Below are 25,783 nucleotides of genomic sequence, written 5' to 3'. Positions count from 1 at the left end.
TTGATTTCATTTGTTTTTGCGGAAAGATTCGTTGGTTTATGATTTTACATTATCAGAAACCTCTAATCTAATGCTATTCATTAGCATTATCTGATATATAGGTCGCGTAGATGTAAAAGACGCCAAAACATTTTGAACAGGCCTTGTGTTTACCTAGAACACCGAACTCATTTCGTTGGTCCGGGTTCTGTATAGATTTTGCATACAGTTCTGTTCTGCACGGATAATCGAAAGCGGATAATCCTAAATATAAATGTTTCTTACGAGAACTGCTATCTGCTATAATTACAAAACATGTTAGATGTCACATCTGCGAATCCACTTGTTTTCTTATGCATTATTCGTCGAAAATTAGAACTTATTCATAATATTCTATATTCCGACATAATTGTCGTAAAGGAGTGTGACTATAATATAAGTTATATGTTTATTTCACACTACAATAGTGAAGCCATAGTTATAGTACGTAATATTTTTCTCGAAAGCAAGGGGTTACGTTACCGGATTCAACGAACTGATGTTTTACATTTGGAAATGAGGACATAGTTCGTTGAAACCGGTATCGTAACCCCTACTTTTAAACAAAAGTTTATGTACTGCTACTATGGCTCACTATTCTAGTATCAAATAAACATTTAACTTATTCACAACAGAACACTAAACGTTCACTGTATTTCGTATCACTTGGCTTAAGTTCTCAATCGAGAAATAATGTTCCAACGGTTTTTTTTCCGTTTTTCATTCACGTTTTCCTTAACGACTGGTCCCATTATCGATAGATTCATAACATGAGTACGGAAATTAATTTTATTTTCCTTACTCTATTAACAGGTCAATGCATTTACTACTTCGGTGTGCATAACCATTGGTGCTTTGATCGTCTTCCTTTCCCTTAACGAACACACTTCCTTCACTACATCTGCGTCACTTAGCTACTAACATTCCGCTTATAAGCTTCGCTATTTGACCACTTGCGGATGTTTTCGTCATCATAAAGCGTAATCGGATTATATGGCTCCTAATCTGTTTACTTAACTTCTTGATTATTGATGTTGTTGACTGAGTATCTATTCGATGCATTAATTTTCACCTAAATGAAAGCCTTGGCTCTTCGTTCGTCAGGAGCGACTCGTCAAGCTTATCAAGTTAAAATGATGTGGCCGAAACAGCTAACTGCCTTAAGCAAAGGTGATTTGTTGCACCAAGAATGTAATATTGACCTCTACAGAATATGAGACAGTACGAGTCATACCACAGCTATTACAACTGGTTCTTATTTGTGTTTTACACAGCAACCACTTCGTAATCATCAACTTCAAAATAGTATAATATATCCTATAGCTCATCAAATTACGAAGAAAATCCCTACATATCATGATCACAGAATAGATAGAATTCTACCTTATTATATCATCACAATACTCATAAACAACTTGTCACATTTGACCATAAATGCCAATCATACTGTCTCTACATCACAAAATATTCCGAGGATAGTGCACCAACTCTCAAATCATTGTCATCCAGCACAATTTCAGTACTTTCCAAAATGAAAAAAACTCTTTTATATATTTCAAACATTATTACAGTTCACAAATTTACTCATATAAAACATAATTCGCACCTATTGTAGCTTTCACATATTACGTATGTGGTCTGAAAAATAATCTCCTCACTCTAAACATGACTCACAACAAAATGACTTGAGATATGTTTGAAATTTTCAACTTAGTATTCACTTCTCATAAAAAAATTTTGTCACTGATTTCACGATAATAGATAATGCTGATTATAGATATTTTTTATTGACAGTAAGCTAACAAACTGACATTCTTCCTTTCATTTTTTACTAAAACAATTCTTGATTTGATCAAATATATTTTTTGAATCAGGTAAAAATAGGTTATCATCTTTCTCTTTTTCCACGCTGAACAATTGTGACTAACACATCACTAATATAAGTGATTCGCAATCGATATGGCTTAAAACACTTTCTTTCGCTATTGCACACAAGAAGGAAAAAACTTCAAAGCACCAACCTTTTTTTATGTTTTCCAACAATGAAGTTTTCCTACATAAACAAATTGGATTCACTCTATTCATCACGTTCTTTGGCAGTTATTTTGTTGCACTTTCTGTACATGTTGTTGTCATGGTCGCACATATCTTCAAACTGAGCCTTATTTATTTTGATTTTCGTTTTTGTGATGCATTCATACTTGAAACTTAGAAATGATTAGCAGTAAAGTCCTGAATATTTTCAAGGCATCACAGCTCCTTCACAAAATTAAAACGAAAACAGATTGAGTGGCTGCAAATCTGTTTACTTCTTGATTTTCGGTGTTGAGGTATTTTTTCACTGCATTAATCTCTGCTTGTTTTAATGTCTGGACTCTCCATTTGTCAGGAGCGACTTTACAAGCTAATCAGATGAAAATGATGCGGCCAAAACAGTTAATTACTTGAAAGAAAGTAGTTTTGTTGCAGTACAGTGATCACACAACAATGACCCTAGAGAATCTGAGACAATACTTACCGTTCCACAACTGCGGCCACTGGTTCTTATATATGCTTTAACCATCGAAATATGACAGCAGTCTTGTTTCTGTGGGGTCCTGCCCACTCATATGGTATGGGTGACTAAAGGAAGCTACGTTCTCGCAATACTATACAACAATTGAAGCACATCATATTAATATTTTTTATTACAATAAAGTACATTGACAATACTTTGAATTTACAACGGTTTCGTTAGCGATGGCCGACATTCCAACAGTTGGAGTCCTTTGCTGTATTCATGGTCCAGGAAAGAAATTGATAAGGATCTTACGTCACTGCTATCAAAGTGCTCTCCTAGTACCGTGCCAATACTGTGTGGCAGAGGCTGGCAGGACCGGCGCTTGTATTCTTTTCGACTAGATGGCGCTCCGGTCGTGGTTCAGTTCTAGTCAGCGGGCTATTGGCTGACGTCGTCTCACTGCCTTCTCCGTTCTTGTGTTCTTCATCTTCGTGACGTCTCTCGTGGTTACGCCGTAACAGTATCAAACAGTGATATCGCATTTTGAGTAAATCAAAGTCAAAGTTTGAAAAATTATTTATGTGTGGAATAAAAAGATTAAATATGATTTTCTATTTCATACCGTTATTCAACTCTTAGACAATCCAAATCACTTGACACCATTCCTGAATTTCTTGATAATGTTTTTTTTAAATATTTTTTAAGAAACAATGTTTGCACTACCTTTAAAAAGACATCAATTAGATTCCTTTACTTCTAAAGAAATTGAAATGCAATTATTACATATCTTAAAGAATTCTTTTATTATTATAAAAAATTATTAAAACACACTTTAACTTAAGGTTTAGGGTAGACTGAAAAGTTCTGATGTATGAAAAACCTAATCATCAACGTCTGCATCATAAACGTTGTCGGGTTCTGATTTTTCTCCTTCTTCAACAGCTGGTGTGATTGCTTCCGTTGTCATGTTGTGGGGTAGCCCAATGTAGAACTGGAGAAGTACCATAAGATTGTCATATCTTTTCTTCCTCATTTTAGGTTTCGTACCGCTTGCTGAAGAACAGGAAGCTGAGCAGGAAGGCGACCTGATCTGGGTGGAATCATTGGAAATATTTTGAATGTCTCAATACTTCCTGGTCTGTTCTTGTAAAATAGAGTGTTTGGACTTTTCTTTTTGAAATTAAGAACTTAAATTCCTCGAATTCCTTTTACTATTCTTGGAAAGAAAGTGTTAAGTTGCAGCATATTAATGAAATCCTCATCTTCAATAAGTTTACAATAAACTTGCAGCATGAAGAGGCAACCAAGTCCATCCAGTGTTTAGGAACATACATGTCTCTGTGGATTTTTTCTTTTTAATTTCTATGAACCCGAAATCTAGGTCACATTCATTATACGAATGGCCTGACACCAAAAAAATGGTGTTTCACTGTTTCAGTTTGGGTGTTTCTCACGACATAATGCCAAAATTAGGCGACCAAATGGGTTTTGTTCTACTCTCCACAGTTATCACTAAATGCTACTCAGTGCCTCACACGGGGAGCGATATATTTAAAGAGGCAGGAAGCTATCTCTTGGCATCCTCTTCCAGCTTGCTCCACATGCAACATGTACATGTGCCCCATATGGGTATTTAAGACCTTGAATATCCAGGTTATATGTCCATAATGCCTTTGAATTCCTTATTTTTGGAGTTGGCATCATCTTTTGAAGGTGGAAACAGAGACAAATTGAATCGTTATTATCTGTTTCGCTGTATTTCTTTTTTTATATCTTTAGCAGCTTCCGCTTTTTGCAAATGTATTTCTTCTTCTCTTTCTGTTCATTTGTAGCATTCTCTGTCACAACTTGCAGCCTGTCACAGGTTACACAGGTATTACTTTGGGGCCCGGGAAAACTTAGTTTGAATTCAGTGTTGAAAATTTTTCTGTAAAAACTTTCTCATAATCGACGTTTTTTACTTCAATACAGAATTTTGCGTGCAAGTCATACACTTAAGATAAATTTAAGATATCTCACATTTGGAGATTTTTCCCGACTATATATATTTGATAACGAGGGAAGTTTCTGATATGTTCCTTGATTATTTGTATCCTAAGGTAGGAAATTTTATTTGATGATTCCTTCCTACACCTTTGATCCCGTAAAGGCACTGCACCAGTTGTTACCTTTTTTGTACAATTACATTTCTCACTTTTTTACACTGAAGGGACAAAGAAACTGATATAGGCATGCATGCTCAAATAGAGAGTTATGTAAATAGGGAGAAGACGGTGCTGCACTCGGCAACGCCTGTATAAGACAAGCTTCTGGTGCAGTTGTTAGCTCTGCTGTTGCTGTTACAATGTCAGCCTATCAAGATTTAAGTGAGTTTGGACGTGGTGTTATGGTCGGCGCACGAACGATAGGACACAGCATCTCCGAGGTAGGGATGAAATTGAGATTTTCCTGTTCGATCATTTCACGAATGTACAGTGAATATCAGGAATCCGCTAAAACATGAAATCTCCGAAATCGCTGCAGCTGGACAAAAATCCTGCAAGAACGGAACCAACGACGACTTAAGAGAATCGTTCGACGAGACAGAAGTACTACCATTCCCCAGATTACTGCAGTTTTCAATGCTGGGCCATCAACAAGTGTCAGCATGTGAACCATTCAACGAAACATCATTGAATTGGGCTCTCGGAGCCGGAACACGGCATAAAGCTCTACGCCTCGCATGGGCCCGTCAGCACCGACATTCGACTGTTGATGCCTGGAAACATGTTTCCCGGTCGGACGAGTCTCGTTTCAAAATGTATCCAGCGGATGGACGTGTACGGGTATGGAGACAACCCCATCAATCCATTGCCCCTGCATGTCAGCAGGGGTTGTTCAAGCTGGTGGAGGCTCTGTAATGGTGTGGGGCGTGATATGGGACCCCAGATATGTCTAGATACGACTCGGATAGGTGACACGTACGTAAGCATCCTGTCTGATCACATGCAATCATTCATGTCCATTGTGCATTCTGACGGACCTGGGCAGTTCCAGCAGGACATTGCGGCACCCCACACGTCCAGAATTGCTACAGAATAGCTCTAGGAACACTCTTCTGATTTTAACCACCTTTTCTGGCCACCAAACACCCCAGAAATGAACATTATGGAGCAGCAATGTGATGCCTTGCAATGTGCTGTTCCGAGGAGATCTCCACCCCCTATTACTCTTACGGATTTATGGACAGACCTGCAGGATTCATGGTGTCGGTTAGTCGAGCCCATGCCACGTCGTGTTGCGGCACTTCTGCATGCTCGCGTGGGTGCTACACGATATTGGGCATGTGTACCAGTTTCTTCTTGTTTGATTCAGTTAGGGTTTTGAGAGAAAATGTTTCGTACACTCTGTATCCACCTAGTTTAGATGTACATGAAACACCTTTTTTGTTTGCAATTATTTCCTTGCTCCCTTTTACTGGCTGTAACAGAACTGCTGCATTCAAAAATACTGCTTGCAACTGTCAACTTCCAACGTCAAATATGAATCAAAAATGCTTTGTCTTCGTTGTGAAAGGATGTTATCAGTACATTTATTCCGGCAGTTGTGGTCGTATGGTTGCATTAATTTTCTGCTGTGTATTATGTTTTCTGGCAACATATTACTGACCTGAGTTTATTAGCTTCTTTCTTTGTACTTACTTCCAAGTGTGAACTCTTCTTACTAGTTTTTTCCTCTCTTAGGTTCTGGAGAAATGGCGTTATCAGGTATGTCTTCCAGTGCTCCATCTTCTTCTTCACCACGGTCTGGAAACAGAAAATACTTTTTAACGGAAAATATTAAAAAGGATTTAGAAACTTTTTCAAGTAACAGCAGCATAATAGTCAATCATGCTTCCTTTATCCTGCTCAGGTCAATTACAATATTTCTTTGATTGTGCCACTACGAGTGACTGGAGATTCGCCAGAAGCTATAGATAAATTTACTACTTTTAGTATAAAACAAAAAAAAATAACTAGGTCCGTGAGGCAAGGAGTAGTAGCAGCTCGAAGATCCTTGAATAGAATCAAAGGGCAGCTTTATAATGGATAGATAAACTAAATCAAATTACCTCACAATTCTTCACTGCTTGTAACACTTTCTTCGCCAGGATCATTGTCCTTGTCATCATCAGAGTGATCTCTCAAAACGTAAGGTGAATCTAAAAAGGACAATGCCACATTAAGCTTAGTAAACAAAAGTTTATCTCACTTAACCTCATTTTACAAAGATTTCAGTGTTATTTTGTGAATTTAATTACCAATTGCCATAGCCAGTCTACATTTTATATCCTCTCTACTTCGACCATCATCAGTTATTTTGCTCCCCAAATAGCAAGACTCATCTACTACTTTAAGTGTCTCATTTCCTAATCTAATTCCCTCAGCATCACCCGAATTAAGTCGACTACATACCCATCGCCCTCGTTTAGCTTTTGTTGATGTTCATCTTATATCCTCCTTTCAAGACACCGTTCATTTCGTTCTACTGCTCTTCCAGGTCCTTTGCTGTCTCTGACAGAATTACAATGTCGTCGGCGAACCTCAAAGTTTTTATTTCTTCTCCATGGATTTTAATCCCTACTCCGAATTTTTCTTTTTTTCCCTTTAATGCTTGCTCAATATACAAATTGAATAACGTCGGGGATAGGCTACAACCGTGTCTCACTCCATTCCCGACCACAACTTCCCTTTCATGTCCCTCGACTCTTGTAACTGCCATTTGGTTTCTGTACAAATTGTAAATAGCCTTTCGCTCCATGTGTTTTACTTCTACCATCCTCAGAATTTGAAAGAGAGTATTCCAGTGAACATTGTCGAAAGCTTTCTCTAAGTCTACAAATGCTAGAAACGTAGGTTTGCGTTTCCTTAATCTATCTTCTAAGATAAGTAGGGTCAGTATTGCCTCATGTGTTCCAACATTTATATGGAATCCAAAGTGATGTTCTCCGAGGTCAGCTTCTACCAGATTTTCCATTCGTCTGTAAAGAATGAATCGTTAATCCTTTAAAAATGACGCAGCTATGCAGTCCCATGCCCAAACGCGCACATACTGAGCGTACGTGCGCACAAGACAGTAGCTATCAGTGAGACATTTATGTTTCAAGCAGATATTGTACGTAAACATGTAAAATTATAAGGACGTAACACAGTTGCCAAAAGGGGCAATCGTGTCTGATTCTGGCCTAGTAAGTTGTTGGATTTGTTGGAGTTTCGCGGCTGACTGTTCACCATGTCTACAACCAGTGGTGTAACACAGGTGGCCAAGAAACATGGCATCATGGTGGCCGAAAAGAGATTTCGACTGAACCTTTCACGCCATGTGTATCACAATGTCTTCCAGTCCCGACAGCAAGTGCTGCAGGCACTGATTGAGTCAATTCCTACACGATAGTGAGAGCACATTGCGACTGGAGCCATGTGCAACCAATATTTGGAGTCGGTCATCTCCTCGAAGCGGCAGCTGCTCACACAGCCACATATAGCTGCGCGTCTTCAGTGGTCTAGAAATCATCGAACGTGGACAGCATCTGATTGGCGGAAAGTAACGTCTGACGAATCACGTTTTTGCCTGCATTCAAATGACGCCCGACTTCGACCGCACAGAAACTCAAATGAAGCACCTCATGGTGAATGTGTGCAAACGTTAACGCCGGAGATGATTCTGTGATGGTTTGTAGTGTTTTTCTTATCGTCAGTTCCGCTCGGGGAAGCGGCGCGGTCTAAGACACCTTACCACTGTTCGCGCGGCTGCCCCCTCGGAGGTTCGAGTCCTCCCTCGGGCATGGGTGTTTGTGTTGTGCTGAGCATAAGGTAGTTTAAGTTCCATTAAGTAGTGTGTAAGCTTAGGGACCGATGACCTCAGCAGTTTGGTCCCATAGAAGTTAACACAAATTTTTTTAACGTCAATTGGGCCAGCTCACTGATATGACTACTAACATGAACCAATATGTTTATTTAAACATTGTTAATGATCAGGTCAGAATCTGCGTGATGAGTTTGCAGCTGATTTCCGTTTTTCAAGACGACGACAGCCGAGTTAATCGGCCCACCACTCCCCCACCCTACTATATCTCGAATGACTTGCAAAATCACCTGATCTGAATTTCGTAGAAAATCTGTGGAACATTTTGGGACCGCACCACTGCTGGAATTGTGCTATCGTATTCTCAGCAGCTGGCTTAACCTGGATGCGGCCTATTGCACAATCTTTGGGATTCACTTCCTAACAAAATTTAGGTGGTTATCAAGTCCAGGGGAGGAATGGCACGGTTTATCTAGGGGTGACTAACTTTTTATTCGGAGAGCTTACACGCCTAGTGAAGCATACCGTTCTCATAGCATGTAAAAACAAAATAAGAGTTCCCACATAAGCCTTACTCGGTTTGTGTTACTGTGGTTCAACATGACAAGCTTGAAACCCATGTGTTTCAGGGTTACCGCAATCTTTAGACACGACAATAAATCTACGCGTATTTCTCTATGCAGAAAATACAGCTTTCGCTGAGACGCAGTGATTTCACGTCGATAGCGATCAACTGTCGTGGGATGGTGTTCAGAGGTTGATCTTTCCGTTACTTCCGCCACCTCCCTCCTTTCACCTGATTATGCAGGGGGCCATAAAATGCAAATATTACCACCGATATCTACGGTTTCATCCCGCAGAGGCAAAGGAGCCATTAAAATATTACAGTGACCCAATCTTACTTTCTTTTTCTAGAGAAATGCGAAAAATGTATTCCCAGATTAGAGAGGCACAGGTCGAAATATGTTATGAGAGTAGTATAACGTGGGTCCGTATAAGGACCGTAACTCGTAGCAGCAGTAAACAATCATTAGAATAATTGGACAGCGAGTAATATGAGAGACCTCTTCGCTGTTTACATTCTCGTCAATAAATGGTTCAAATGGCTCTGAGCACTATGGGACTCAACATCTTGGGTCATAAGTCCCCTAGAACTTAGAACTACTTAAACCTTACTAACCTAAGGACATCACACACACCCATGCCCGAGGCAGGATTCGAACCTGCGACCGTAGCAGTCCCGCGGTTCCGGACTGCAGCGCCAGAACCGCTAGACTGTCGTCATAAAGGAATATATATATATATATATATATATATATATATATATATATATATATATATAATGTAAATACGGTACTAACCTATACAATACGAGTAGCTTCAGGAAACTTTCCTCACACACAAAGAAAGAAAATATGTTATGTGGACATGTGTCCGGAAACGCTTACTTTCCATGTTAGAGCTCATTTTATTACTTCTCTTCAAATCACATTAATCATGGAATGGAAACACACATCAACAGAACGTACCAGCGTGACTTCAAACACTTTGTTACAGGTAATGTTCAAAATGTCCTCCGTTAGCGAGGATACATGCATCCACCCTCCGTCGCATGGAATCCCTGATGCGCTGATGCAGCCCTGGAGAATGGCGTATTGTATCACAGCCGTCCACAATACGAGCACGAAGAGTCTCTACATTTGGTACCGGGGTTGCATAGACAAGAGCTTTCTAATGCCCCCATAAATGAAAGTCAAGGGGGTTGAGGTCAGGAGAGCGTGGAGTCCATGGAATTGGTCCGCCTCTACCAATCCATCGGTCACCGAATCTGTTGTTGAGATGCGTACGAACACTTCGACTGAAATGTGCAGGAGCTCCATCGTGCATGAACCACATGTTGTGTCGTACTTGTAGAGGCACGTGTTCTAGCAGCACAGGTAGAGGATCCCGTATGAAACATGATAACGTGCTCCATTGAGCGTAGGTGGAAGAACATGGGGCCCTATCAAGATATCACCAACAATCCCTGCCTAAACGTTCACAGAAAATCTGTCTTTACGTGATTGCACAATTGCGTGCGGATTCTCGTCAGCCCACACAGGTTGATTGTGAAAATTTACAATTTGATCACGTTGGAATGAAGCCTCATCCGTTAAGAGAACATTTGCACCGAAATGAGGATTGACACATTGTTGGATGAATCATTCGCAGAAGTGTACCCGTGGTGGCCAATCAGCTGCTGATAGTGCCTGCACACGCTGTACATGGTACGGAAACAACTGGTTCTCCCGTACCACTCTCCATACAGTGACGAGGTCAACGTTACCTTGTACAGCAGCAACTTCTCTGACGCTGACATTAGGGTTATCGTCAACTGCACGAAGAATTGCGTCGTCCATTGCAGGTGTCCTCGTCGTTCTAGGTCTTCCCCAATCGCGAGTCATAGGCTGGAATGTTCCGTGCTCCCTAAGACGCCGATCAATTGTTTCGAACGTCTTCCTGTCGGGACACCTTCGTTCTGGAAATCTGTCTCGATACAAACGTACCGCGCCATGGCTATTGCCCCGTACTAATCCATACATCAAATGGGCATGTGCCAACACCGCATTTGTATACATTGCACTGACTGCAAAACCACGTTCGTGATGAACACTAACCTGTTGATGCTACGTACTGATGTGCTTGATACTAGTACTGTAGAGCAACGAGTCGCATGTCAACACAAGCACTGAAGCCAACATTACCTTCCTTCAATTGGGCCAACTGGCGGTGAATCGAGGAAGTACAGTACATACTATCGAAACTAAAGTGAGCTCCAACAAAGAAATTAAGCGTTTCCGGACACATGTCCACATAACATCTTTTCTTTATTTGTGTTTGAGGAATGTTTCCTGAAAGTTTGGCCGTACCTTTTTGTAACACACTGACCGATAGACTTTGTCCTGCATGATATTTCAAGCGATTAGGATATTAAACAAAGTATGAAATGAAAGACACATAATATAATAATTTCATTTGTCTTTATTTTCAAATAACATAAATTTTCCTAAAAACAATTCGTTATAATCAATAGTGTTTGTTTAATTTTATCTTAATGCGAGTTGATGAACAATATTTTTAGTCAGTTCCTGAGGAGTATAAATGAATAAACTTGACGGTTTTCCAACGCGAAAACACGCCACATGTAATTGGTCATGTGAAAAGACCAGATTTTCCAACCCACAAATCGACATTGTTTGACCTTGTGACTTATTAATAGTCATGGCAAATGCCAAGCGAATTGGAAATTGCAGACATCTGAATGGAATGGGTGAGTCTGAAGGGATCATTGGGATTCGTGGCAGGAGAACAACTTCACATAAAAATTTGCCGTTCAAAATTGTAGCTGCAAGAACATTGCCCATAATTTTTTATGACTAATCTTGTACCGTTGCGTAGCTTAGGTGCATTTAAATTCCGAAGCAAAATGATAGGTGAGCCAATTTTTAATCGCAAGTTATGTGGTGGCATTCCTGGTAAATCCAGCGAATTCAAAAATTCAACAGGATAGTTGACAGCTTCGTCAAGACCGGTAACAGTGTCGATCGATTTGAACAATATCTCGTTCCCGGGCAATGACCGTTGTATTTTGAAGTTAATAGCGTCAACATCGATATTTTTTGCGGTTAAAATAGCTCGTTCACGAAGCCACGCATGATTAACATAATTAGCTTGTAAATTTGGAAATATGCTCACAGTCAAAACATCTTTCGTATTTACCATGTTGCAGAAATTGTCTGGCAATCTGATGCATTGTGTGTCTCCATGCAATGGTACTGTTCCATTTCCAATGTTGAGCAATTGCTTGGAGAATGATAGTGCCAACGGATCGTTTTGCTGTTGAACACGTATATTTGTGTTAAGACGTAATGTACTGACATTTCGCCATAGATAAGTTTGTTTTATACATGCGTTAATTTCGTCCGCATATGTAGCGTGTGGAATGACTGGCAATCTCTGTCTAAAATCACCGGACAGCAGCAGGAAGGCACCACCGAAAAGCCTGGGGTTATTATTTAGATCTTTCATCATTCTATCGATAGATTAAAGTGAATGCTTGTGGGCCATAGTGCATTCATCCCAGATAATAATTTTGCATTTTTGCAAAACTTTAGCCATACCGGAATGCTTTTTTATGTTGCACACTGCATCTGGATTTGTGTGAATGTTCAACGGCAACTTGAGCGCTGAATGTGCAGTCCGTCCGCCATCAAGCAAAGGGGCTGCAATACCTGATGAAGCGATTTCTAACGCAATATGATTTTATGATCGAATGCTCGCAAGTATTAGTGAGATGAGAAACGTTTTTCGAGAGCTACCTGGTGCGTCCAAAACAAAGAATCCACCCGGTTCTGCTGCAATAGACAAATTAATTTGATCGTATACATTATTTGTCCATCAGTGAGTAGTTGGTCATTATTCATAACGAAAGTAGTTAAAGAGACCGCTGAATCTCGCTGTTAATGATGCCTGTTGCTGGACGGTTAAGTGAGGGCATACCAAAATGAATGAGTGGCATATTCGAAATCAGAAGAATGCAAATATCTTCAATCTTTATTAGCGCCTCGCTATATATTTCCGGCGAAAAATCGATATTGGGATCTAGATCAGCGATAAGAATGCGATGCAGAATGTCGTCGCTCATGGAATCTTTATGTTTGTTCCTGAGGACAAAAGCTTAAGATGGAAAACATGTCGTCAATAATATGGTGAATAATGGTCGAATTTGATGAGGAAAGGAACTCAATACTGCATCTGCAAGTGTAATATCCCAATGGTTGTCATCTTCCAGCAGTTGTAATTCGCGACACGCATCATGATATGTGTCGTATAAAACCACTGACTGTTCGCAAGTATAGGAAGGACGTCGGTCCAGGAACATTAACCAACAATAAACGCAAGAAGAAACATTCGCGTTGCTTTGGATGGACTGTGCATAATCGGCCTAATGTGTTTCTCATAAATATGCCGTTGTATCCTTCAACCTGAACACCTCGCATTCGTGGTTCCCTATTTTTTGACTGTTTGTTTCACGTGAAATATTGCGGCACATCAGTATACATTAATGTCTTTGCGAATTGACCGGGAATACCTGCTCGGTTGCATAGTTTGAAAAACTCAGTTAATGTGGTTTTTGGGGCAATTGACGCACGTTGTAGAGCACTCTCTTCCGTGAAATAAACACACTGTCCATTTTCAAGGTGCACGGCCAAATGTATAACAGAAGGATCTCTTTCGTGTATCGGAAAACCCAAAATACGCCAAACAGCTTCGTTGCTGCTGATGTATCGGCCCATTTGATACCGTGTTATTTCATCATTTTCGTTAACATTGTGAACAGCAAATACAGCCATATCACTGCCCTTATGGACATATTTGCATATATATTTTGTGGACTTCACCGAATTGCTTTGTAGATTTTACACAGCAATGGTGAATAAGGAACCACCTAGTGAATGTGAACTGTTGTACCGTTCGACATGCGTAATTGATGTGATTGACCATCTTGGTCAGTGTCTCTACGACGAAACAATGGATAACCATCGATATTAGTGACTGTATCATTTATACAATTTTTTGGAAAACGTTTCGTACATTTTCCATTGCCCATACACGGCGCCGTCATGTTTATAGCACCGCAAGGACCATGGATCATGTTAGCGCTAACAATCTCATATAACTGTTGATCGATATTCCGATCCGGAATTTCTGCTGAGATAATTTTATCAATTTATTCACACTATATTTTGTCGACCAACCAAATCAAAATAAGCGCGTGTGGCAAACATCGTTTTTGCCATTCAGCAGAATACAGCCAGCAACGTGTTTTGCCAAGTACAGAGGAATGTATAATCAAGTTCATCAACGATTTTAACTTTTGTCTGAAGACACGTGCAGTGATGTCGTGCCGATCTATTGCAGTTAGACTTGGCAAAAACGCAATTTTAATTGTATCTCATTTTGGATTACACGTAAATGTAATGAAAAAATCTGGTCGTCCGTACGCGCGCACAAAAGTCATAGCGTCTTGAATATATTCTTGCATATGACGTGGGCTACCAATATATGATGATGATGGAAGAATATATGAAGTACCGATGTCGTTGATATTAGTTATTCCGTCTACGTTACCAACAATAGCATCACACAAATGAATGTATTCCTCAGCTCGAAGTTTCACTTGATTATACCTGATGTATCGTAATCTCTCGCTTTCAATTTTCGCATACATATCAACGATATATTGAGGAAACAGCTGGCGGCATCGGAGAATATTACTGTCTTCATTGGCACGAATCATCAAACGCTATGCGTAGAAGTTCATCGCGTTGACTTACCTTGCTGGTTTCTGCACCTGCAAAATAAAAACATAATTAAGACAAAAAGAAGTTAATCGTGCATAAAAATAAAATGTTAGATAATGACATGTGTAGATTGTACCTGTTGCTGGATTTCTTTGTTTGACTTTTAAATGATATCCATCTTCTGCTTCCCAAAATATCAATGGATATTGCAAAGCGTAGTAAGAGCGATAACTGGCTTCAATCGTATGCACTGTGTTATCTCTGCGTTGGATTCGTATATGTCGATGTTCAAATGCGTAGCCAACCATAACAACTGCAACTTCATTAATGGTCGGTGCATTATATCGGCCTGCGTGCTATCCAGATGGTACATTGTATGCTTTGATGACGATCGTATAGTTGTCGTTTTGCAGTCTGTTTGGAACGGTATTGAACAACTGGACCAAATGGTTGTGATTCTGTAAAAACGGTTCTAAAATTCCCACAATTTCTCGCTCCTCCATCTGCTCGATACGGTTGTACTGGCAGCGCGCGTTTATTTGCTGCTCCTCAGCACCCATGAAGTACATTTGCAGAAATTTTGACTCGGTATCAGGCATCGGCATTAAAGAACCAATTTGATGATACACTTGGCCCTGACTCTTAAACGTTGACTGAAAATTGCGACCATCCCCATTCTGAACGATTTTTGTTGCTCCAAATGATGTCATTTAAAAACACGAATTGAATTTGCGAATTTTACACAAAAACAATATAGATTGAAATGTAGCTCCAGCCAATAATGTTTTCAATGGTTCTGGCGGCGAATTCAATGGTGGCAATACAAATTTTACAGACGCGCAGCGAAACCAGCCTAATCACCTTTGTATTTGAGTGCGTGACAATGTTGTCATTGTTTGTTCATAGCACCGATTACAATTTGTGAATGTGACGAATAGTCGATGTCCGACTCATATTCAAACGCAAGGCGAAGAAGTGATGCACGTGTCAATGGGCGATACACTTGCAAACGCTGTTGTTCACGTGTTCTGAATGTGTCGGTGACTCGTTGACGGGCCAGTCTTTGTCCCAATGCATTAGCTCGAAGGCGTTCGTTGCGTTGCTCTTTACTTTCATTAGCACGTCTGATTGCAGCCTGGTTTCTTAAATTATCACTGTCCGTCAATTGATCTTCTGCAGACCTATTTAACCGAGGGTTCTGGAGTAATTGTGAATTCCGGGTCCGTCAATCAATATTTTCTCCTCGTCCACGAAGACGTGGCATTGTTTTAAGTACTTACATGTGAATGTAATACACGTAATATTCACTGAAATGCGACACCTAAAATATGAAAAGACACCATACAAAAAAATTAAAATGTCAAAATGTCTAAATAACGAAACACATTTAATATAATACACTCAAATTAAAATGTCGAAACATAAACGAAATCCTATGCATGTAACTTATATCTGAACATAATACGCTCAATATTCCATAGTAAAATGCAACGCCAGTTACCGTGCTGATTTAAGAATGTAAATTTTCCCCACTTGAATGCATACACAAAAATTCATTCAAGTCGACGCCTTTCAGCTGCAGTATAGATAAATAACCTAGATACCGACTGCAGCGCCATTTGCCGGGCTTATTTGTGAATCTAAATCATCCAGGCCCCCACTTGAATGCATTCACAAACATTCATTCAAATCGATCCAGCCGTTTAGTTGCAGTATAGATAAATAACCTAGATACCGACTGCAGCACCATCTACCATGCTGATTTGTGAATCTAAACCATCCAGGGCGCCACCCAATCGCATACAAAAAAATTCATTCAAATCGGTCCAGCCGTTTAGGAGGAGTTCTGTGACATACACACGTACAGTATAACTATATACATTGTGTATTCCTTTCATTAACCCTCTGTACTCTACTGCAGCAGTTCTGTGTATGTATGGGGCAAGTTTCGTAGAAGTATGTTACTTCGCAATGACAAATCATGCGAAGGTTAGTTTCATCCTTAAGTTTTGCACTTCAGTGTACTGTTATGTTACTAATATATTGCACAATCTGCTCCAAAACCACCGGAACGCAGGTTTTCAGGTTTCAGTTAGTGAAAGAGTGTTACTTATAAGCAGGAAAAGAGAATATTCTCGGAACAAATCCTGGGAGTGTTTCATTCTATGTCATGAGGCATAACAACTGCGACCGCAGTACGTGGGGTTTCATAGCATTTTGAATTCTCATTCAGAGAGTGCCTTCATTAATTATAACCAGCTCTGTACTGTCAAGTACCTGTGCGTTTGCTATCGTGAAGCTAGGTGCGTAAACAAGTAGAACTGAGTAACTCTGGAACCGTTATTTACACAGCAAAAATTTTTTAGGTTTGGACAAACACGTCGTATGAAGTTCGTTTCAATTACAGATAATAGAGGTAAGGAAAATCAGATTTGTTGTGCAAAAGTACCTTACTGACTATCATTAATAGAATGTTAAATAAGAACCGGTAAGAAGTGAGTGCAAAAATCATCATTTTCATATTGGGTACTTAATTATGTCGTTACTGGCAATAGCCGCCGTCACTGTAATTATGTAAATGTGGTCACACAAAGGAAAGCGAGTAAATAAAATGAGAAGGTGAGGTTGTACCCCGCTGACTAATTGCTTCGTTACTGCAGCTATTTCACTACCTGTTTCAGTTCGGCCTGTACGTAGATCGTGAACAATAAATCCGCACTTTCGCTGCTATTATTTCGTGATGCGTGATTTGTGTCGCGTCGAACTTTCTCCCTGCACGTAATAACACTGTAGGTTTCGGCTGCAGTTTGCAGCTTTCAACATGATCTATACGAAATGAAAGCTTAGCGGTGGAATTACGCCATGAAGCCACACAGGGTGCCAATGTGATATAATTACTCTTGTTTGAAAGCTATTATAGAATATTGAATATAATTCCTTTCTTCAGAAGTTAAGAATGTCGCTTTCGCTATCCAAAGGTGTTCAGTTTCAGGCGTTCTTAAGAGGTGAAAGAGGTAATAAAATGCAGCTCTGAAAACAGTTTTACTTTACGGTGGTTAAGATACGTTCGCACAAGATGCCGAATATTAAGTAAAATGTCCATTTTCAGTTGTTAGATGTGTCTGCAGGTTACTATTAGAGATCTTACAAAATTTGTAAATCTTTTTGAAATGATTATTAATTAATTATTTTCTTTCTTTTTAGGGATCCATACCGTCAGTGTGTAAAAACGGAACCCTAATGTCATCGCTTTTGTGCCGCTCTGTCTGTCTGTCTGTCTGCCTGTCTTTCTGTCAAATTGTTAAGAACCCTTTTCTCAGGAACGGGTAGACGTATCGTGTTTAAATTTAAGTCACATATGGTCTCTTGGAGGTGCAAAAATTTTCAGCTTGTAACCCGCTTCATTCAAAAGGTACGGCCATTTATTTAACGTATTTCGAAGCTCGAAATCTCATACGTAAATACCTATATGGTTCACCCCGTTGACATAAAATCAGGAAATTCGGCAAGAAGCAAGGTTTTACAGTACAAATAAAGTAAAAAATCTGAAATTAGTTCAACTGTAATTATATTACATAAAAATATCTTCTTTCATTTGAACAAACACTGTATTCGTCATGTGTCAAAAGCAAGGCAGATGAACGTTACTGCATGCAAAGATAATATCTAGCTTGTAGTCATGTTTCAGTAACTAAACAAAAATGTTTTATAAATCTTCTCTCTCTCCATATGTAAACTGAAGTCCCCTGCTTGTTTCTTTTTATATGTCCGTGGCAGTGTGAGGGGACCTTGGAATTTCCGGGTTTCTCGATGCCCAGTGTGGATGTAGTGGTCCATAATAGGGCATGCGATCACTGAGGGCAGCAATGCATACTCAGCAACATGCTTTCACGCTGAAAACAAGGAATGTAAGGGTGTTCTTGTAGTAGGACGCTACATACCTCCACCTTGCGTGATTGTGAACTGCTGGTGCATCGGGATGTGCAGCAATACGTTTCCCCAACCCACTCCACAGGCGCCCAATGAAATGTAAGCTGGATGAACGGGGAGACTGCTCCACTCGTCGAATATCTTATAGTTCCAAAAATTCCTCCGCCTACGCACTTCGACGCGGTCGCACATTGTCATCCTAAAAAGGAAACCAGGGCCGAATCAACGCTGAAAAGAGCCCATCGTGTAGGAGCAGTCACATGCGTTACATCTGCAGGAAAATATTATATCGCCAATATAACACTTTGCTTGATGTAAATATGTACTGCTTTAAGTACGTGAAATATAATTTACACGCTGTGATCACACTACTGAAATTCTTACTTTCAATATCGTGTCTCACGTGTGACCTTAGTATTGCCAATGCTTTATATTATACTGACCTATTGTCCTTCTGCTCCCTAATACTCCAAAAATCATTGGATCAAGCCTCATACGCTTACACTGCACTACTTCAATCCTCATTAATTATGTATATATGCAGACTGATGCGACAAAGGAAAATTTCTACCAATTTCCAGAGTCGAACCAATGTCTCGTGCTCACTAGACAGATGCGGTAACCACTGCGACAGCTTGGCCCAACGACTTTGCCCAACAACACAAACTACCCTTTCAGGCATTCCTCTTCAATTCAAATTCCCATTTACGCCTCATCTCACTTGGGAAGCAGTGCAGACGCTCTCCAACTGTACTGGAATGACATCTCAACATCGAAGTAAATGGGGGATCCTATCTGAAAACCAGGTGTAGATGATTTAACCCTTGGATGCAAAATAGACGTCTTTTGGACTCGACAACCTATCAGTTTATCAATAAACTGTCTTAAAATAATTTATTTTAGGTTGTGTTTCGTGCAATAAAGGAAAGGCATCTCACTTTTTTGTTGAAAATCAGAATAATTCTTTTTCTTTAACTAAACTGTAATCCTACATGTCCAATGCATGAAGAGGTCTTTCAGACCAGTTAGCAAACAAACCTTCGATCTGAATGGCACATTATGTTGGATACACTGCGAACACCTATTTTCAGTTGAGTACAGCTACCAATCAGTTCTGAAAAGCCATAAGTACTGTGGAAGCTGTAACCTAGTTTTCTTTCGAAAGGTAATCATTTCTATATACTAAAATTATTTCATGTGAGTATAAGTTTACTTTCATAACGAGAATAACTGTGCAAGGTACTTTTACTCTTTACTTAGAACAAAAGAACATCAGAAGACATCATAGGTAATCAGAATTTTGAATTAACAAATTCTGAACGCATTGTAGATGAAGCTCCATGTGATTCGGAAGACGACAGCGACTCAGACGCAGCTGGTACCCAGGATAATGAATTCACGTCTTCTAGCACCTCAAGTGAAGGAATCAGTGGAGAATCAGTAGAGACAGACAGCAGAAGTTCTTGTTCCTTAATTAGTGGAAAAGAAGTCAGTGAAGTAAAACGCCTCCACCATTCAGCAGAATCTAAATACCGTGAAAATTTCACCTTGCCCAGTAACAATTACTGTGACCCCCAAGACCGGATGATAGTATTACCTCGCAAAGAATGTTAGAGGAGATTGTACATTGCACTAATTTAGAACGTACGTACATTGCTAGTACCAAGGAAAAAATTTATTGAATATTACGACTGGGAAAATGACTGTGTTTCTTTGACTTATGATTATTGCTGATCGAGGTAGAAACTGTGATACGACAAGCAGAGAGATATTACACGATAACGCAGCCAGCTCCAGCTGTTAGGACACATTTTCATTTAATAGATTTGGAGAATACGAAAAGCCTTTATATTCGATGAGAAACGGTTCAGGAGATGCGAAACAGTTGAGGAACTCCAGAAGCCAGGGGGACATCTAGGAGCAGTTCGCTACATCTGCGAACATTTAATTGAAATCTGCCTTCGAAGTACGCGTCCTGATGAGCCTTAACTATAGAAGGAGGACCTGTCTGCTGCACAGGCTAGTGGAAGTTTGTTCAGTATACGCCCAGAAAACCAGGGAAATACGGAATTGCGATTCTTTGATTTCATACCCTGAGAAAAGCGAAATTCCCTACCCAGAGAAAAGAAACCATTGTTGCTTCTACTTCAGTTAAGACACCAATAAAACATGGAGAGGATCATCGACTAACATTAAAACTGAGATTTTTTACAAGTATTCCGTTATTTGCGGAACTATTGCATGAAAAGATTACAGCTGTGGGGACTTCGCGTCAAGACCGAAAGGAAAGTCCACCAGAAGCTGTAGCTTCAAAGTGTAGAGATTTGATTTCAAAGATGAGATTTCATAGTTATGTGATCGAAAAGAACAAAAGTGTGATATTATTAAGTTCTGTGCACCACAGCGCCACAGCGAATGAAGGTAAGGGAAAGAAGACCTAGGTAGTTCTATTCTACAGTAAAACTGAAGAGCTCATTCTCTTGACTAGATGGCTCGTACATACACATGCAAGAAAAAATAAAGTAGATGATCTTTTGAATTAAGGGGAAAGGAATCGACATAGCAACCATAAATGAGTTGTGTTTATTTTCACAGCGATATTACAACCACCGGGATGGCAGATCTGATAAAAGAATGATTTTGCTCAAGCAAACAGTGCAAGAAATGACAACTCCTCATAAGAAAAAAAAAACTGTGAACTACCACTGCCCAAAAAGAGTGTTCTACACGATTGTGTTGTGGAGTTACTTGTCACTAATCCCAAGATTGTGAAAACTGGAAGATATCCAGAAGCGTGTCGACAAAAAATTACATATTAATGTAGTTATATGTAAAGGGTATCTGTAATGGGCAGAGCTTTTGGCGTGAGGACATTGTGAATGAAAATTTGTTGTTTAAGCTGTGAAGAATTGCAGCGTAATTTACAATAGTATATTTCATACACTAATATAACGGTATAAATATATTCAAAAATATTATTTTATTCAGTCTGTGTTACTAAGCCCTTTATAATTGAATATATTGATTTGATTGATACCATTTTGTATTTGTTCTGGGATAGGTGTCTTAAGACCAGCCACTATGCTTACAAGGGTTAATCAAATGTAACTGCACCTCGCATCGAACGAAATGTGAGATCCTTCCTTAAAACCGTGGCCTAGGAAGTTTAATCAGAGCTTTGATTATAGTACGTGTGCCTGGGTTTTATGCAAGAAGCCCCGTTTCGTTCGATGCTCAGGTGCTGTTCCAATATACACTCCTGGAAACTGAAATAAGAACACCGTGAATTCATTGTCCCAGGAAGGGGAAACTTTATTGACACATTCCTGGGGTCAGATACATCACATGATCACACTGACAGAATCACAGGCACATAGACACAGGCAACAGAGCATGCACAATGTCGGCACTAGTACAGTGTATATCCACCTTTCGCAGCAATGCAGGCTGCTATTCTCCCATGGAGACGATCGTAGAGATGCTGGATGTAGTCCTGTGGAACGGCTTGCCATGCCATTTCCACCTGGCGCCTCAGTTGGACCAGCGTTCGTGCTGGACATGCAGACCGCGTGAGACGACGCTTCATCCAGTCCCAAACATGCTCAATGGGGGACAGATCCGAAGATCTTGCTGGCCAGGGTAGTTGACTTACACCTTCTTGAGCACGTTGGGTGGCACGGGATACATGCGGACGTGCATTGTCCTGTTGGAACAGCAAGTTCCCTTGCCGGTCTAGGAATGGTAGAACGATGGGTTCGATGACGGTTTGGATGTACCGTGCACTATTCAGTGTCCCCTCGACGATCACCAGTGGTGTACGGCCAGTGCAGGAGATCGCTCCCCACACCATGATGCCGGGTGTTGGCCCTGTGTGCCTCGGTCGTATGCAGTCCTGATTGTGGCGCTCACCTGCACGGCGCCAAACACGCATACGACCATCATTGGCACCAAGGCAGAAGCGACTCTCATCGCTGAAGACGACACGTCTCCATTCGTCCCTCCATTCACGCCTGTCGCGACACCACTGGAGGCGGGCTGCACGATGTTGGGGCGTGAGCGGAAGACGGCCTAACGGTGTGCGGGACCGTAGCCCAGCTTCATGGAGACGGTTGCGAATGGTCCTCGCCGATACCCCAGGAGCAACAGTGTCCATAATTTGCTGGGAAGTGGCGGTGCGGTCCCCTACGGCACTGCGTAGGATCCTACGGTCTTGGCGTGCATCCGTGCGTCGCTGCGGTCCGGTCCCAGGTCGACGGGCACGTGCACCTTCCGCCGACCACTGGCGACAACATCGATGTACTGTGGAGACCTCACGCCCCACGTGTTGAGCAATTCGGCGGTACGTCCACCTGGCCTCCCGCATGCCCACTATACGCCCTCGCTCAAAGTCCGTCAACTGCACATACGGTTTACGTCCACGCTGTCGCGGCATGCTACCAGTGTTAAAGGCTGCGATGGAGCTCCGTATGCCACGGCAAACTGGCTGACACTGACGGCGGCGGTGCACAAATGCTGCGCAGCTAGCGCCATTCGACGGCCAACACCGCGGTTCCTGGTGTGTCCGCTGTGCCGTGCGTGTGATCATTGCTTGTACAGCCCTCTCGCAGTGTCCGGAGCAAGTATGGTGGGTCTGACACACCGGTGTCAATGTGTTCTTTTTTCCATTTCCAGGAGTGTAGTTGGATAATCTCTGCAAAGGTGGTCGAGTTTTTGGGGAATATGTTGGGCTCAGGCGTGAATGGGAATTTGGGTTGAGGACAGACACGAACTAGAATATTCCGTACAGTTGAGCGAAGCCACTGTGCTAGGGTGGCGTAGTGGTTAGTGATTCTGTCTCGTGAGCGGGAGACCCAGATTTGAATCCCGGCCTTGTCGCTTCTGGTTTGCATATACACACCACTGATATTTTGGACTTACTTGAAAAGGTCTCCGGAGTGACATAGTATCGCTCTATTAATTAATTGGCCGAATTACACGTCGCCTGAGAAAATCTCCACAGTTACAATCGCTATCTCTCTGTTTACCTGGCGCCTAACGAACCTAAATACCTGAATGAGAATCACTACTATGACGATCCCTTGCCAGACACACGAACATAGTAAAGAATCACGAAGTCCACGTCACCCAATAATTTCTCACTATAACAGCATAGCATTTTTCTATTAAATTCTTCACTTTATTCTAACTTTATTCTGACCACGAGACAGTGTGCTATAGCCGTAACGTATTTTGTGACCACCTCTGTAAATTACTTTCATTTCGTTAATCATTATTATGTCAAGATCACTTACCTTATGATGTACTACACTTCTTCTGGTGCAGAAAACATGTTCAATAGTATGTGCTTCCTTTGTCTTCCGTTTCATAAAAGACTTCACGGCCGTGCATAAAACTCTTTGTTTTTACATAAAAAGAAGTGTCTTCGTTCACGAATTGGGTTCTTTAACAATTTGTTTGAAGCTGAATACTTGCCATTCCTTTCTATAGCTAAATACTTTGTTCTACAGTATCGTTTGCTACATAAAATATTTCAGCTTTACTTTTGTCAACTGAAGAGTTTACTTGCTAGGTTACATAAATCATGGGATAGCGATACGCACATATACAGATGACGGTAGTATCGCGTACACAAGATATTTAAGAGCACTGCAATGACGGAGCTGTTGTTTGTACTCAGATGATTCATGTGCAAATGTTAAGGCCACACGCAGTCTTTGAAAGTGTAACGGTAGTTTTAGCTAGATACATGGGACGTTGCATTTCGGAAATCGTTAGGGAATTCAGTATTCCGGGATCCACAATGTCAAAGATGTGGCGAGAATATCAAATGTCAGGCAATACTTCTCACCACGGACAGAGCAGTGTCCGACGACCTTCACGTACCGGCGGAAAAGAGTAGCGTTTGCGAGGAGTTGTCAGTGATAACAGACTAGCAACACTATCTACGACGTACGACGAACGTATCCGGTAGGATAGCACGGTGACATCTGGCGTTAATGGGCTATAGCAGCGAGTGTCTTTCCTAATATCACGACAACGCCTGCAGCGCCTCTCGTGTACCGTAGACGACTGGAAAGCCGTGGTCTGTTCAGATGAGTCCCATAACAGTTGGCAAGAACTGATGGTAGGGTTCTAGTGTGGTGCAATCTACACGAAGCCGTGGACCGAAGTTGTCAAGAAGGCACTATGCAAGCTGATGGTGGCTCCATAATGGTGCGGGATGTGTTTACATGGAATGGACTCGGTCCTCTGGCCCAACTGACTCAATCATTGACTGTAAATGTTGTGTGTGGCTCCTTGGAGTTCACTTGTTACTAAAGAAAGACGGTATTTTTATGGATGAAAATGGGCCATGTTACCAGATCATAGTTGTTCGCTATTAGTTTGAAGAACATTGAAGAGAATTTGAGAAAATGATTTGGGCACCAACATCGCCCGTCATGAATCTTATCGAACGTTTATGAGACATAATTGCAAGGTCAGTTCGTGCAAAAAATTCTACACCGGCAACACTTCCGCTATTTTGGACGGCTACAAGGGTAGAATGGCTCACTATAGCTGGAGGGGACCTCCAACTATTTCCTGAGTCGCGTCAAATTGTTGCACTACTCCTGGCAAAAGAAGGTCCGACGGTATTAGGAGGTCTCCCATGACTTTTATCGTCCTGGTATAAAGAAAATGTGTGTTGTCTTTACTAAAAATACATAAGCAGGGTTGTTCTGTAGAAATACAGACCGCTCCAAAATTTATGTCCTCTCCATTAGGTCATCGGAGAACATTTTCACATTTCAATTTAACATAATCAAGCATCGAAGATATCATATGTTCTTATAACTTTTACAGAATGCTATATAAAGTCATATCAGATCAGCACATGACACACAGTTTTTAATCTTATCTCAAAGTTTGTTACCATCTTCCTCATCTCCGACAGAGAATAATAATAAATAGGATAGATGAACTCTGAATGGAAGAGCAGGGAATAATTGGCAGTGCGAAAAAGGAATTGAAGCAGCATCACCAGTTAATTCGTGCAACAGGTAATCGTCAGTTACCTAGCAGAACAAAGATAGCGTGTCCCCTGAAGTTCTTACTCTCAAAATATTCCACTACTTCGTATACACTCTCATATGTAAACCAACATTGGGTGTGCTTTTGGTAACCACTG

The sequence above is a fragment of the Schistocerca nitens genome, chromosome 9 (assembly GCF_023898315.1).
Source record: "Schistocerca nitens isolate TAMUIC-IGC-003100 chromosome 9, iqSchNite1.1, whole genome shotgun sequence".
NCBI lineage: Eukaryota > Metazoa > Arthropoda > Insecta > Orthoptera > Acrididae > Schistocerca > Schistocerca nitens.
The sequence above is the reverse complement of the archived record's forward strand: the minus strand, read 5'-3'. Positions refer to the sequence as shown.